Source organism: Kogia breviceps, chromosome 18, assembly GCF_026419965.1.
Source record: "Kogia breviceps isolate mKogBre1 chromosome 18, mKogBre1 haplotype 1, whole genome shotgun sequence".
Taxonomy (NCBI): Eukaryota; Metazoa; Chordata; class Mammalia; order Artiodactyla; family Physeteridae; genus Kogia; species Kogia breviceps.
Genome location: NC_081327.1, coordinates 47,251,832 through 47,267,837, shown reverse-complemented (window position 1 = coordinate 47,267,837; position 16,006 = coordinate 47,251,832). Strand labels below are relative to the sequence as shown.

General features: G+C 37.1%; 1 protein-coding gene across 1 annotated transcript in view; it reads right to left on the bottom strand.

Annotated features, from left to right (window-relative positions):
• The window catches only part of CNTNAP4 (contactin associated protein family member 4), a 264,709-nt gene that overhangs the window by 162,756 nt on the left and 85,947 nt on the right, over window positions 1-16,006 (bottom strand). The gene's annotated exons all lie outside the window — the stretch shown is intronic.

Here is a 16,006-nt window from a genome sequence, read left to right as displayed (position 1 = left end):
TAATTTAGAGCCGTTTTTGTATTTACTTGTCATCTTTGACATGCAAATTTTTAAAGAAAGCATAAATATCACTGTGAGCTTAATTAATTCATGTATTTATTCTAACCTAAGGATCAAAAATCTATTTCCAAAGTGACACATTGAAAAGAGGTTTTTTTACCTTTAAATTTCAGAGTGCAAAAAATGGAACTGCCATTACCATAATAGCTTTGTAGCTCTTGGGACAATTTTCTGCAGCTTTTCCACAAACTTGCTAAAATAAATACAAATTTTTTTTCCTGAAACTTATATTCCCCACTCACCCCCAGCTCATGATGACTCTGACATATTGTAATAAAGCCATTGCTCCCTGAGGATCTCTCTTTTCACTGATCCAGGAATTTTCCTCTTCTCTCTCTCTCATTGAAAAAGAACCCTATTACTGAGCATTTAAAATGTTCAAGGCTCTAAAAGGAAGACAACCTTTCAGTATGAGAGATTAATAATAACAATAAGAAGCACAGAAGGGAATATAGGAGTTCAAAGCCAAATAAAATTTTCATTTGCAGGATACCAATCAAATATGATTTCTTTTGAACTACATTTCTCTGATTTATAGACACAGCTCTGCAGAATATTTCCTAGTATTTTTGCTTCCTGTTTTCCTCCCTTTATCATCACGGCTGCTTCTGGACAAATGCCCTAACATTTTTCTAAAGCACGGCTCTTCTAAATCAAGGATTATTCTTTATGAACATTTCTGAAAGGAGTAAAATGTAGATAACAGTACAAAGAGAAAGTCTTAGACAATACCAACTCAGAGGCAGGACTCCTAACGGCAATTAGGAATATGGATGGAAAAAACCAAACAGTTCAAGTCCTGGTTCTTATGGCTAGGAGTTCTTCTTTTACATACTTATACGAAATATCAGATGGATGCCCTCATCTCAGCACACACAGACCTCTGTATTGTAAACTGGTAGACACATCACCAGTTTACTGTATTTTGGATTTGAAGTAAGTAATCACAAAAGTGTTTCCTTTTACTATTACGTTTTTATTAACATCTATTCTAAACCACATTAGCAAAAAAGTATGGTGGTCCTATCTCCAGTCATGTTTACCATCTCCTTGGAATATCTCCTACCTCCTAGGAATTCAGTACACATAGTATGCATTTTAGCCGGTAGCATTTGGGTATTTCTGTGAAGCATAAAATTTGGAACAAAGGAAAACATGTAAGAATAGTGAAGGAGAATGAAAAATATATGAATGAGGTTTGAAATTCAGTTGATTAAGGTTATACAAACAATGCAAAGCACTCCAGAAACGCTTCTTGGAAATAACACTATGGAAGATGTCACTGGAAGTGAGACTCTAGAGATGAATTGGTGACTCCTGGAGAAGTGATGGGACAGGCTGAACCACAAAGTAAGTGACTGCAAGGCCCTAAGTTGGAAGGGATGAAGCCCGCCTCCGATAAATGAAGGACATGACCCACGAGTCTGAAAATACAAGAAACCTTGGTGAATGTCCCAAGAGTGGCAATTAAGTGTCTGAAATTGGAGCTGTGGGACATGAGGAAGCCGTTAGCGAAAACGTGCCAGCTCTGGAGTTGGGTGGGGCCATCAGGTCTGCCAGCCAAGCAGAAACATTTCAGTCGGATAGCAGCGTGCTGTTTTTGTACAGCAAATGCGTGTAACAGCCCCATCCCAGAGGCAAAAACAAATGTGTATTAATCCAGATACACTCTTGTACCTGGTCCTCTGCAGTGAGCCCTGGACTCATCTGCAAAATGCCTGATGAGAAATGGAGCAATGCTACCTTTCCCACATAGAAAGCAAAACCATACCCTGAACCACAATACATATTTTGATAAACAACAAAGGACTGATTCATAATTTATTATTTTTGTTCTCCTGCCTTAGAGTAGATGATGTGTAAAAAATGACACTTGGGCTTCCCTGGTGGCGCAGTGGTTGGGAGTCTGCCTGCCGATGCAGGGGACGCGGGTTCGTGCCCCTGTCTGGGAGGATCCCACGTGCCGCGGAGCGGCTGGGCCCGTGAGCCATGGCCGCTGAGCCTGCGCGTCCGGAGACTGTGCTCCGCAACGGGAGAGGCCACACAGCAGTGAGAGGCCCGCGTACCACAAAAAAAAAAAAAAAAAAAAAAATGACACTAAACCAATGATTTAATCTACACCATGAATTCCTTTCCTTCAGTATATTTTGAAATACTGTTCTTTCCTAGCTTTGTATATTCATCGATATTGGGAGGAAAAAGAGCTAAATGTAAAAACTTTATAAATCTGGCTCTAGTTAACATGAACTTAAGTGGGAACTTACTATCTTAAATCTCAATTCCTTCAGTATCAAAGTATCACTGATGGACTTTCTTTATGGGTTGATGGAGAAGCATGCAATTTTACTACTGAAAGGAATGAGTGATCACTCAGTAAGTATCAATACCTCGGTCTGTAAGAAAATGAAGTTCATAGAGGTGAGTTGTCCTCAGGAACATACCTTCTTAGGGCTGTGCTGGTCGTGTGCTTGTTTCACTTAGAACCGTGTATCACTGTCTCCCTGCTCTGTTCTGAGACACAGGGAGGGGGGCTGAGTGACAGAGGCTGAGAGCCCCAGGCCCCTGTGTTAGCAAGCTGCCTGCTGGGCACCAGAGAGAGCTTGACAGGTGAGGGGAAGGGAGGAGCCAGGACATTCCTCTCTGCTCTTGCTCTGCCCCAGGCAGCTTCTTGGTAGCAGCTGAGCCTCTTACAAGGCTCCTGCTCCCCCCATGGACACACCCTGCTTCCAGAATCCTCTATTGGGCAGCCTCGCCATGATTCTAGCACTATCTGGCCAATGTCAGCCGCAAGCTCTGCAAACACCACCTTCTCACCGTCCCTCCACTCTTAGAGTTACAGCATCTGCTTGCTGTTGCTAGGCTCTGAGTTGCTCACCACATCACACGTGGTTTGCTTTGATCTGCTTTTCCATCACCTGTAACCAATTTCCCAGAATGACTTTGCAGTTTCAGATGCCTGGAGTAATTTCTGATTTTCTGACTGAGTATTGACTCACAAACAAATTTAGTATCAGAACTATGGTGGTTTTCTATTCTATGATCAAAGATTAGATGACATGCTGCACATATAAGTGCCACCCAACCATTATATAAATATAAACGTATATTTAAACTACTAAAAGAAATATTAAAATAATATATGATGCTATATATTGATAACTCCCATAGGCTCGATACTATCAATAAATGTTACAAGATAATGTCATATAAGTGGGAAATATCCATCATCTGTTTTTCTTAAAAATTCAATAATTGGATCATTTCCTATCCATTCCTGTTATCCTTTGTTTCTTTCACTCCCAGATTATCCCTTCTGAAACCTCATATAAATCCAATCTTTACCTGTGTTTTTAATAAATAAAGATATATTCCACCCATTGTCCCCATCTCTTTCTCTTCACTCCTTAAGATTTATTCTTTAGTATCAAATGACACTTCAATTCAAAATTTTACATTGGTTTTGGAATTCACACCAGAAATGGCCAGTGTATTTTTACATCATGTCTCTGATGGCCATACAGTATTCCACTGTGCACAGGTACTATAATTTACTTAAGCAAGTGACCTATTCGTGGTGGATTGGATTGATATTACTTTACTACTATGGACAATGTTGCAACGGAGATTCTTGCATCCTTTTCTTCTGCACAGTGCAAGTGAACTTGCAGGATAAATCCCTGGTTTGAGTTGGTTTTTGGTGTAGATTATATATTTGGATAGATTTAAAGCATTAGCCAACATTGTTTTGGATTCCCTTCCTTCAACACACTAAAACATTCATTACCTTCTAAGAGTCTGTATCTATTTATTCTCCCATGAAAAGAGTCTGGGAGTGCCTCTTTCCCCATGTCTCAGGGCAATGTTTCTCATGCTTTTAATCAGTCGAGTTCTCCTTCCAAATGTGGATTTCACACACATGATACTTGAACATATAGCATAGAGGATACTTAAACCAGATTACTGGCGGTCCAGGTGTGTGTGTGTGGTGTGTGGACTTGGGAAAATAATCTCATCATCCCTCAATTTTCTTATACACGCTCTAGGCGTTATCATAGTACCTAAATCACTGGATTGTGAAAATTAATTGAATATATATATATATATATATTAGTATAAATCAATATATAATGCATGTAGAATAGTGGAATAGTGCCTGGCATATACTAAGTATTTAATAAGTATTCCTCCTCCTTGTTTTTAAAATGCTTCTTGTAAAAATTCACTTTTAGTTTATTCTTGTGTTAAACAGTAGTATCCATAATATACCATGGACTTGATGTAATAATTTTAAAAATTTTAAGAAAAGTCATTACAGTAAATGCATAACTATTAAAATTAAAGAAGATATTATTTTGTTATACACCACAATTTGGAAAATAATGTCTTAAATAACACTGTAGTTCCAAAATTCCCATTTCTTTCACTCTTTTAGGAAGTGTTGTATTTCTTCAATATTAAATTAGGTTGAAGACACTTTTACAGATTCATATATCATGTTTTCCTGTCTATTAACTACCTGTTTATATTCTGCCTACTTTTTAAAAGAATAAAGCCTTGTTATCTTTTGGTTTTTTAAATTAGTTTATTTATTTATCTATTTTTGGCTGTGTTGGGTCTTCGTTGCTGCACGCAGGCTTCCCCTAGTTGCGGCGAGCGGGTACTACTCTTTGTTGCGATGCGCGGGCTTCATCGCAGTGGCTTCTCTTTGCGGAGCATGGACTCTAGGCACGCAGGCTTCGGTAGTTGTGGCACACAGACTCAGTAGTTGTGGCTCATGGGCCGTAGAGTGCAGGCTCAGTAGTTGGAGCACACAGGCTTAGTTGATCCGCGGCATGTGGGATCCTCCTAGACTAGAGCTTAAACCCACATCCCCAGCACTGGCAGGCAGATTCTTAACCACTGCACCACCAGGGAAGTCCCCTAAAGCTTTGTTTTTTGTTACTAATTTTAAAGAATGTTTTGTACCTGTGCTAATAGAATTTTTCGATGATGATGGATGTGTTTTCTATCTGCACTGTCTAATACAGTAACCACTGGCTTAATATAGCTACTGAGCACTTAAAATGTGGCTAGTATGACTGAAAAACTTTACTTTTATTTCATTTTAATTAATTTAAATTTAAATAGCCCTATATAGCTAGTGGCTACCATACTGGACAGCATAGTCTTAAATATGAAGGAAATTGGATCTTTCCCATTAGAAGGACAAAGTTAACATCTGGCTTATAGCTTGTTTTTTAAAAAATTTTTTAAAATTGAAGTATAGTTGATTTACAATGTTGTGACCCAGTCTCTGCTGTACAGCAAAGTGACTGAGTTATACACATACGGACATTCTTTTTTTCATATTCTTTTCCATTATGGTTTATCACAGGATACTAAATACAGTTCCCTGTGCTATACAGTAGGACCTCGTTGTTTACCCATCCTATATATAATAGTTTATATTTGCTAATCCCACACTCCCAGTCCTTCCTTCCCCAACCCCAGCTTTTTTTTTTTTTAACCTAGCCTTGATCTTTAGTCAAATCCTTCTTGCAACACATACTCAAGAAATGTATAGGAGTACACTGGATCTAAGATGAACCAGCATCCTGCTGCTTATGTTTTGTATTAAATTAAGAGTATGTACTTGATTATCCAGTTTGCTTATTGAGTAATCTGATGGTTCCCATACTTTGCAGCAAACTGGAATAACAGGATACTGTTTTTTAAATCCTAATACCTGGGTTCCCACCCCCATATATTATTTAATTGGCATGAATGCTGCCTGGGCATCAGAATTCAAATGGCAGTAAAATTTGGGAAACACGGGCATAACTTGTCATCAGTGAGTAACCTGGGAATGATGAGATGCAGATGCACCAGAGAATGGGGCTGACACATGTCTCTGAGGAGTTACATCACGAGCAAGGTATAAGAGCTGAAGTGCCCCTGGAGCTGATGGCTGTCCTGCTCTGTGGTGGTCCCACCCACTCAGCCTCCCCCACTGTGACCATGTTTATCCCAGTTCAAGTTGTTGGGATACTTAGAACCTGTTCAGCATAACTGAACACCCATTATGCTGTTGCTTGTCCGTGATCCTTTTTGAAGCCTAAGTAAACTTGTAGGTGAATGAAGTCTATTCAATCATAGGCAGTCTGAATATCAGTCTTAGCCCAAGACCACTGCTGCTAATAATCAAAGTGGGCCTTGCCATCACTTAGGCTAGAAATATTTTCCAAAAATTTATACTTTTTCTTTTAATGTTGTTTATACTCTTTTTTTTTTCATGCAGCTTTGAAAATATTATCCAATTTTTCACCTTTTCCCCTGTGGTATCTGGGTTTGGCTTTCTTGCTTAGAAAGACACACCCTTCCAATATTATATATGTATCTATACATTGTCCTGAGAGTTCTCTTAATACTTTTGTTTGTGTGTCTGTATTGTTTTTAAATATTCAACTAATTAAGAATCTATTTTGATATAAAAATGTTATTATTTATTTTTCTAGAAGCTATAGCTTACCAAGTTCCATATTGACCAATTTACATTCCCTCACATATTTTCATTGCTCTATCATAGGAAAATACCTAAATGTATTTGGATTTGCTAATGGATGTTCTATTTTGTTCTTCCACTACATTTTAATGTGCAAGTATAAACATGTTTTAATTAACACAGATTTGTAAAATTTTCCTAATATGTAGATTCTCCTTACTACTGTTATTTTTGCTAACAGCTATTTTCTCATATTCACTATTTATATATGAAATTCAGAATGATTTCACTTTTGAGTTATTTTAGGTAGGATGAATAGCTTCATAATATTATTTTCTATTTCAAATAGATATGTCCTCACATTTAATCATCTTCTTTTATTCCTTTAGTAATATTCTAAATATTATTTTCATATATCTCTTATATTTCCTTTAAGCTTTTTCCTTGATATTTATTAATTTTTGGCTCTATTATAAGTGGACTATGTATTTCTTTTATATTGTCTACCTAGTTATTTATATGTAGGAAGATAAATTACTGGTTTTAAAAATTAATTTTATTCTTAGGCACATAATTTATTTAATTATCTTTTTAAAAATAGTAAGATGATTAGCTTAGATTTTTAAGGAATTATTGTATCAATGCCAAATCATACCTCCTTTCTAGCTTTATATATTTTTCTAGCCTCTGATTGGACTGAATTATGTTTGATAAGTTTGAAAATTAAAAATGTAAAACAGAAAAGAGAGACTCATACATTAGTCTTTTAGAAGACCTAACTGATTGAGTACTGGAGAGCAATAAAGAAACATTTCAGACTTAATTGATATTTATAGGACATTCCAGCCAAAAATAACAGAATACACTTTCTTCTCAAGTGCACATGGAACATTCTCCAGGATAGATCATATCTTGGGTCACAAATCAAGCCTTGGTAATTTGAAGAAAATTGAAATCGTATCAATTATCTTTTCGGACCACAATGCTATGAGACTAGATATCAATTACAGGAAAAAAATACAAACACATGGAGGCTAAACAGTACAGGTAAAAAATACAAACACCTGGAAGCTAAACAATATGCTACAAAATAACCAAGAGATCACTGAAGAAATCAAAGAGGAAATCAAAAAATACCTAGAAAAAAATGACAATGAAAACATGACAACCCAAAACTTAAGGGATGCAGCAAAAGCAGTTTTAAGAGGGAAGTTTATAGCAATACAATCCTACCTTAAGAAACAAAAAACATCTCAAATAAACAACCTAAGCTTATACCTAAAGCAATCAGAGAAAGAACAACAAAAACAACAACAAAAAGTAAGCAGAAGGAAAGAATCATAAAGATCAGATCAGAAATAAATGAAAAAGAAATGAAGGAAACAATACCAATGATCAATAAAACTAAAAGCTGGTGCTTTGAGAAGATGAACAAAATTGATAAACCATTAGCCAGACTCATCAAGAAACAAAGGAAGAAGACTCAAATCAACAGAAGTACAAATGAAAAAGGAGAAGTAACAACTGACACTGCAGAAATAAAGGATCATGAGACTACTACAAGCAACTATATGCCAATAAAATGGACAACCTGGAAGAAATGGACAAATTCTTAGAAAAGTACAACCTTCCAAGACTGAACCAGGAAGAAATAGAATATATGAACAGACCAACCACAAGCACTGAAATTGAAACTGTAATTAAAAATCTTCCAACAAACAAAAGCCCAGGACCATATGGCTTCACAGGCGAATTCTATCAAACATTTAGCAAAGAGTTAAAATCTATCCTTCTCAAACTCTTCCAAAATATAGCAGAGGGAGGAACGCTCCCAAACTCATTCTATGAGGCCACCATCACCCTGTTACCAAAACCAGACAAAGATGTCACAAAAAAAGAAAACTACAAGCCAGTATCACTGAAGAATATACATGCAAAAAAACCTCAACAAAATACTAGCAAACAGAATCCAACAGCACATTAAAAGGATCATACACAATGATCAAGTGGGGTTTATCCCAGAATGCAAGGATTCTTGAATATACACAGATCAATCAATGTCATACACCATATTAACAAACTGAAGGATAAAAACCAAATGATCATCTCAAAAGATGCAAAAAAGCTTTCAACAAAATTCAGCACCCATTTATGATAAAAACTCTTCAGAAAATGGGCATAGAGGGAACCTAACTCAACATAATAAAGGGCGTATATGACTAACCCACAGCCAGCATCATTCTCAATGGTGAAAAACTGAAACCATTTCCTCTAAGATCAGGAACAAGACAAGGGTGCCCACTCTCACCACTATTATTCAACACAGTTTTGGAAGTTTTAGCCACAGTAATCAGAGAAGAAAAAGAAATAAAAGGAATCCAAATGGGAAAAGAAGTAGAACTGTCACTGTTTGCAGATGACATGATACTATACATAGAGAATCCTAAAGATGCCACCAGAAAACTACTAGAGCTAATCAATGAATTTGGTAAAGTTGCAGGATACAAAATTAAAGCACAGAAATCTCTTGCATTTATATACACTAACAACGAAAAATCTGAAAGTGAAATTAGGAAACACTCCCATTAACGATTGCAACAAAAATAAAATACCTAGGAATAAACCTACCTAAGGAGACAAAAGACCTGTATGCAGAAAACCATAAGGCACTGATGAAAGAAGTTAAAGATGATAAAAACAGATAGAGAGATATAACATGTTCTTGGGTTGGAGGAATCAACATTGTCAAAATGACTATACTAGTCAAAGCAATCTACAGATTCAATGCAATCCCTATCAAACTATTAATGGCATTTTTCACAGAACTAGAACAAAAAATTTCACAATTTGTATGGAAACACAAGAGACCCCGAATATCCAAAGCAATCCTGAGAAAGAAAAACGAAGCTGCAGGAATCAGGTACCCTGATTTCAGACTATACTACAAAGCTACAGTAATCAAGACAGTATGGTACTGGCACAAAAACAGAAATATAGATCAATGGAACAGGATAGAAAGCCCAGAGATAAACCCACACACATATGATCACCTTATCTTTGATAAAGGAGGCAAGAATATACAATGGAGAAAAGACAGCCTCTTCAATAAGTGGTGCTGGGAAAACTGGACAGCTACATGTAAAAAATGAAATTAGAACACTCCCTAACACCATACACAAAAATAAACTCAAAATGAATTAAAGACCTAAATGTAAGGCCAGACACTATAAAGCTCTTAGAGGAAAACACAGGCAGAACACTCTATGACATAAATCACAGCAAGATCCTTTTTTGACCCACCTTCTAGAGTAATGGAAATAAAAACAAAAATAAACAAATGGGACCTAATGAAACTTCAAAGCTTTTGCACAGCAAAGGAAACCATAAACAAGACCAAAAGACAACCCTCAGAATGGAATAAAATATTTGCAAATGAAGCAAATGACAAAGGATTAATCTCCAAAATTTACAAGCAGCTCATGCAGCTCAATAACAGAAAAACAAACAACCCAATCCAAAAATGGGCAGAAGACCTAAATAGACATTTCTCCAAAGAAGATAAGCAGATTGCCAACAAACACATAAATGGATGTTTAAAATCACTAATCAGGGCTTCCCTGGTGGCACAGTGGTTGAGAGTCCACCTGCCAATGCAGGGGATACGGGTTCGTGCCCCGGTCTGGGAAGATCCCGCGTGCCGCGGAGCAGCTAGGCCCGTGAGCCGTAGCCACTGAGCCTGCACGTCCGGAGCCTGTGCTCCGCAATGGGAGAGGTCACAACAGTGAGAGGCCCGCGTACCACACACACAAAAATAAAATAAAATTTAAAAATCACTAATCATTAGAGAAATGCAAATCAAACCACAATAAGGTATCACCTCACACCCATCAGAATGGCCATCATCAAAAAATCTACAAACAATAAATGCTGGAGAGGGTGTGGAGAAAAGGGAACCCTCTTGCACTGTCGGTAGGAATGTAAATTGATACTGCCACTATGGAGAACAGTATGGAGGTTCCTTAAAAAACTAAAAATAGAACTACCATCTCACCCAGCTATCCCACTACTGGGCATATACCCTGAGAAAACCATAATTCAAAAACAGTCATGTACCACAATGTTCACTGCAGCTCTACTTACAATAGCCAGGACATGGACACAACCTAAGTGTCCATCAACAGATGAATGGATAAAGAAGATGTGGCACATATATACAATGGCATATTACTCGGCTATTAAAAGAAACGAAATTGAGTTATTTGTAGTGAGGTGGATGGACCTAGAATCTGTCATACAGAGTGAAGTAAATCAGAAAGAGAGAAACAAATACCGTATGCTAATACATATATATGGTTCTAAAAAAAATGGTTGTGCTGAACCTTGGGGCAGGACAGGAATAAAGACGCAGACATAGAGAATGGACTTTAAGACACGGGGAGTGGGGAAGGGGAAGCTGCGACGAAGTGAGAGAGTAGCACTGACAGATATACACTACCAAATGTAAAATAGATAGCTAGTGGGAAGCAGCTGCATAGCACAGTGAGACCAGCTTGGTGTTCTGTGTCCACCTAGAAGGGCAGGATAGGGAGGGTGGGAGGGAGACTCAAGAGGGAGGGGATATGGGGATATATGTATGCATATAGTTGATTCACTTTGCTATACAGCAGAAACACAACACTGTAAAGCAATTATATTCCAATAAAGATGTAAAAAGGAAAAAAAAGAAACATTTCAAAAGGACAGAATTGCTTCCCAGAGAGAGGATCTCCATATGTAGCTTCTTGGGACTGGGGAATGAGAAAAGTTAGAAGCAGACATCTACAACACTGAATCACAGCAAAAAAGAAGAAAAGAGGGTGATGTTTGGTCACTGAACTGTCACACGGTAGAATGTGAGATTACAAATTGTAAAGTATTTTTAAAACATGCCATCCTCTGGTTAATGATTTGAGAATAATCTGGATGAGACTATGCACTCTGAAGAGGGCACCAAATCAAATCTCCTGCTATAACTCTAATCACTCTCTTCAAATTATTTTATTTCCTGGCTTAGGGACAGATCAATTGGAAGAATGTGAAGCAACATTACCATTTATCTTATATCACTGTATACATGTTTCCACAGCTCATAGGAGTTCATATATATTTTTGTATATTACATATTGATGTAAAGTTCCAATATACATGTGCCCGAGAAGTTTATGAGAAGGGACTGACGTAACATGTTACAGAATGAGCACAGATGCGAGGAGGTGAAATAAACCACGCTGCTTGACAGAGAAGGTGCCTAGCAAACCATTCTGACTCATGACTGATGTCACATTAAAAAGCTCAATGCAGCCACCTTTAACCATGCACTCCTAGGTTAATCATTTTCAAAAGGGCGGAGAACTTACAGTTAAATAGAAATGTAAACAGGAGATTCCTTGAGGATAAAGACTAATAAAATAGACTTTCAATAAAAACATCTTTTTGGCACTCAAGTAGAGGCAGTGTTGAAAGGCTGAAGCAGCTTAAGGCACTCTCCAGGCATTTGCCCAAGTACTGAGCCAAGAATTGCAAAGTATTATGCTTGATGACTTGACATGTTGACTTACACGGCATCAGCACTGTTATACTTTATATCACCACACATGACTTTTGAAGGCTTAGAATAACATAGGGAAAGGTCTAGGAAGGTGTGCCTCACAAGGCGAGGAGTCCACCAGTCTTACCACACACCTCCCACTTGTATTCCTGCCTCCTTGGGTTTCCTATTAAATGCCCTCAGTCACCTATTTATTTGACTGGAGATAAATAAATGTTAAAATATTTGCAGGTGGTGCTTCTGCGCTGTCTGGCTTATGGAGTTGACAACTCATCATTCACAGTGATAATAATGCCGTGAATATTTTGCGACAGGGGATGCTTATGTCTAATTGACTATACTTGTCATAGGCACTCCGTGTCTTTCACCAGCCAAACCCAGAACCACGACACTCAACACTTCTAATTAAAAAATAGTTATGCTAACTTTAGAAATGTGCTAATATGAAATTATGGGTTTTTTGTTTGAAAAATCAGATACAATTAAAATCCAGAGGGAGGAGATATGGGGATATATGTATATGTATAGCTGATCCACTTTGTTATACAGCAGAAACTAACACACCACTGTAAAGCAATAACTCCAATAAAGATGTTAAAAAAAAAAATAGCACCTGACACATTTTTTTAAAAAGTAAACTATCGTGCATAACAATCATATTTACTTAAATAATTCATAAAATTAGTACCATCCCATTCCTTGCCCTTATAGTCTTCAGTGTAAAAGAAGCTTGAGCATATATCAGAGAGACTTTCTATAGTTTGGCTGTAAAGTTCCTGCACATGTTGATTTGCTTAAAATAATTTCTAAGATGTTCGTGTCATGAAGTTTCAGCAGTTGTTCTTAGATGAGTGAAAATTATACCTTACATTTCCTTTTCCAATCATGTACAATAAACTGGCTGAAAAGTCTTTTGATCATGGATGTTGAGAGAATTTATTTTGTCTTCAATTTTAGAGGAACAATTTCAGTAGCTTGCATTTCTAAGGTTTCGTAAAACATTTATATGCTATCTAGTAGAGTACTTTGTATAAATTACATTTGTGAGCACTGGACTATCAATTTTATTCCAAAGAATAATTTTTTAAAATATCATATATCTCTCAAGTTTACAGTTCTATTAAATATATGCATGGCCACATAGATAACAAAACATTTTGCCTTTCTTTTTAAAGATTGTTTGTAAAAAGCAGCAGGGCATTTGATTAATTCTTTCAGGTATGAAGAAGTCACTGTTCTCTCTAGTGCTTGAAGAGGGCTAAATAAAGGGAGAATGAGGAATCCTCATGGCAGCATTTCCATCCATATTGATGGGTTTTATTTTATTTGTCTCTAAACTTGTAACAACTGCCTTTTCTTCCTGTTTCCATCACATACTCGTATAATGCCTTAGGTGTTTCCTAACTCTCTTTCACAGATTTATTAGTATCATCTGGAGCAGACTGTGAAGCTCTGAAAGAAAACTGGCAAGTTTTGTATAATTTGGATACATCCCATAATATCTACAAAAACTGGGCAAAAAAAAAAAAAAGTTAGGAAACACATTTGTAAAATGTGACAAAGGGTTAAGTTCTTTACTATGAACAGCAATTAAAAATTGTTCTTTGGCCAAAAAAAAAAAATCCGAAAAACAAATTAAAGTGATCTGCGTTATACCAGGTGAAAATGTCAAGAGCCAGGGCACAATTTGCCATGTTTCATTCTTCCTGCGTTGGCAATTACAGATTCACAGAGAGGGAGCTTCCATCAGAGTGGGACCTGAGTAACTGTGGGGTAAAAATAGAACTATTCGCCTATCTGGGATGAGCAGGTAGCATGAGTGTGTGTGTGTGTGAGTGTGAGTGTGTGTGTGTGTGTGTGTGTCTACACATATCAACAAAGTGTGAAGATTTGACACTGTTTTACCTACACCATATCCTTACCCGTTTTATGTGTGGCCATGGCACCAGCTGCACTAAGTCTCAATTCTGATCTTGACATTCATCTACTTTCTTCACCATATTCAAAATTATAGTCCGGTCGTTACCAAACTTGACAGTCCATTCTGACCACAGTGTCACTGGTTACTACATGGGAAACCATATCTCTGGATAATGCCAATGTCCATTCTTTTGTTCACACTTTTCCAGCTTCATGGAACTGCTTCCTTAATCCTTCCATAATCCAAGTGTTAATGCTTTTTTCAACACCCATGTAAGTCCTGCTTTTTTTGACAAATTCATTCTACAGTGATCTCCATATTCTGTCCATTTCCAAAGCTCTAGGAGTCTGTACCACACATTTGCACGCTCCTCTGACTCATTCTTTGGTTTGTTCTGATGTGTTTTATCTTTTCAACAACATTAATATGAGCTCTTTTTTTTTAACATCTTTCTTGGAGTATAATTGCTTTACAGTGGTGTGTTAGTTTCTGCTGTATAACAAAGTGAATCAGCTATACGTATACATATATTCCCATATCCCCTCTCTCTTGCATCTCCCTCCCACCCTCTCTATCCCACCCCTCTAGGTGGTCACAAAGCACCGAGCTGATCTCCCTGTGCTATGCGGCTGCTTCCCACTAGCTATCTCTTCTACACTTGGTAGTGTATATATATATCCATGCCACTCTCTCACTGTGACCTCTTATAATACAGAATTTCATACAAAGTTAGGCACAGATTAGGAGATCAATGTATTCAAATCTATTCATTGATTGATTGACCTTTTTTTCACTAATTTACTCAACAAGTGCTGTGCCACACTGGGTGCTGAGTGCTGCAAATGCAAAGATGAGAAAGACACACCTTTTCCCATGAAAAAGTTCAAAATGTATAGGGGAGAGAGAAATGTAGCCTTCTAACTCTAAAGTACATTAATCTGGTACAATATAAATGTACTAAAAGGAGGAGTTGATAGGTGGAGGGAGGGGTCACTTTTAGTTGTGTGATCATAAAAGTATCCTATAAGAAAGTGCATTTCATTTATTGGTTCATTCGCTCTTTCCCTTATTCAGTCATTCATTCAGCAAACCTTTAGGAATTGCAGGCAACATGCCAGGTACTGTTAAGATGGGGGATACTGGGATGACAGGTTGGAAGGTAGAGCGTCTATTCGCAGGGTGCTCACACTCCAGAGGGGAAAACAATGAGAAACCCAACAAACGATAGCACAGTCTAAAAAACAATGTTACCGCGCCAGGTAATTGTGATCGATGCTGTCTGTCTTTACATTGATTGGTTTGGACTGGTTAAGGATATCATTCACGTCGCTATTGCACCCTGAGCACCTCCCCTTTAATAAGTAAGTGAAAAAGGCAAATGTGCACTATCTAGGTTTGGCTTTCCTCAAGCTTGATCCATGAAAAACAATTAATTGTCATAGTTAAGATTAAAATTTTTTTTTAAATATCAAAAACATACATCTTACTTAACACAGCTAAATATTAGCACGAATTAGCCGCCATATACCTAGTTTAAAATCCAATGCTTATTTTGAAAAAAAGAGTAAAAGATAATCCAAACACCTAGTTAAAATAAATACCTCATTAAGCTTTCATTGCTATTTGTTCATAATTACTGGTTATTTTATCCCTACTTTGAACGGTTTTCATGGAACTAATTCAACCATAATATCCAATGTTTCTCGCTCTTATACAGAACTTTAACTTGCTTTGGATTTTAATGCAGGTTTTCTTAAAAATGCGTAGAGAAAACTTCTCCCAGACTGAGAAAGAGGAGGGCTACATCTTCTCAATTCAATTTACATCAATAAACATGCACTGGACGACCACCAAGTACTTTAGAGATACAAAGGTGAGTAAATCACAGTCCATTTTTTCAATGACTGTATAATGTATAACGGACTTCTAGGAAGTTTCAAAAGAGAGGCCATTGACT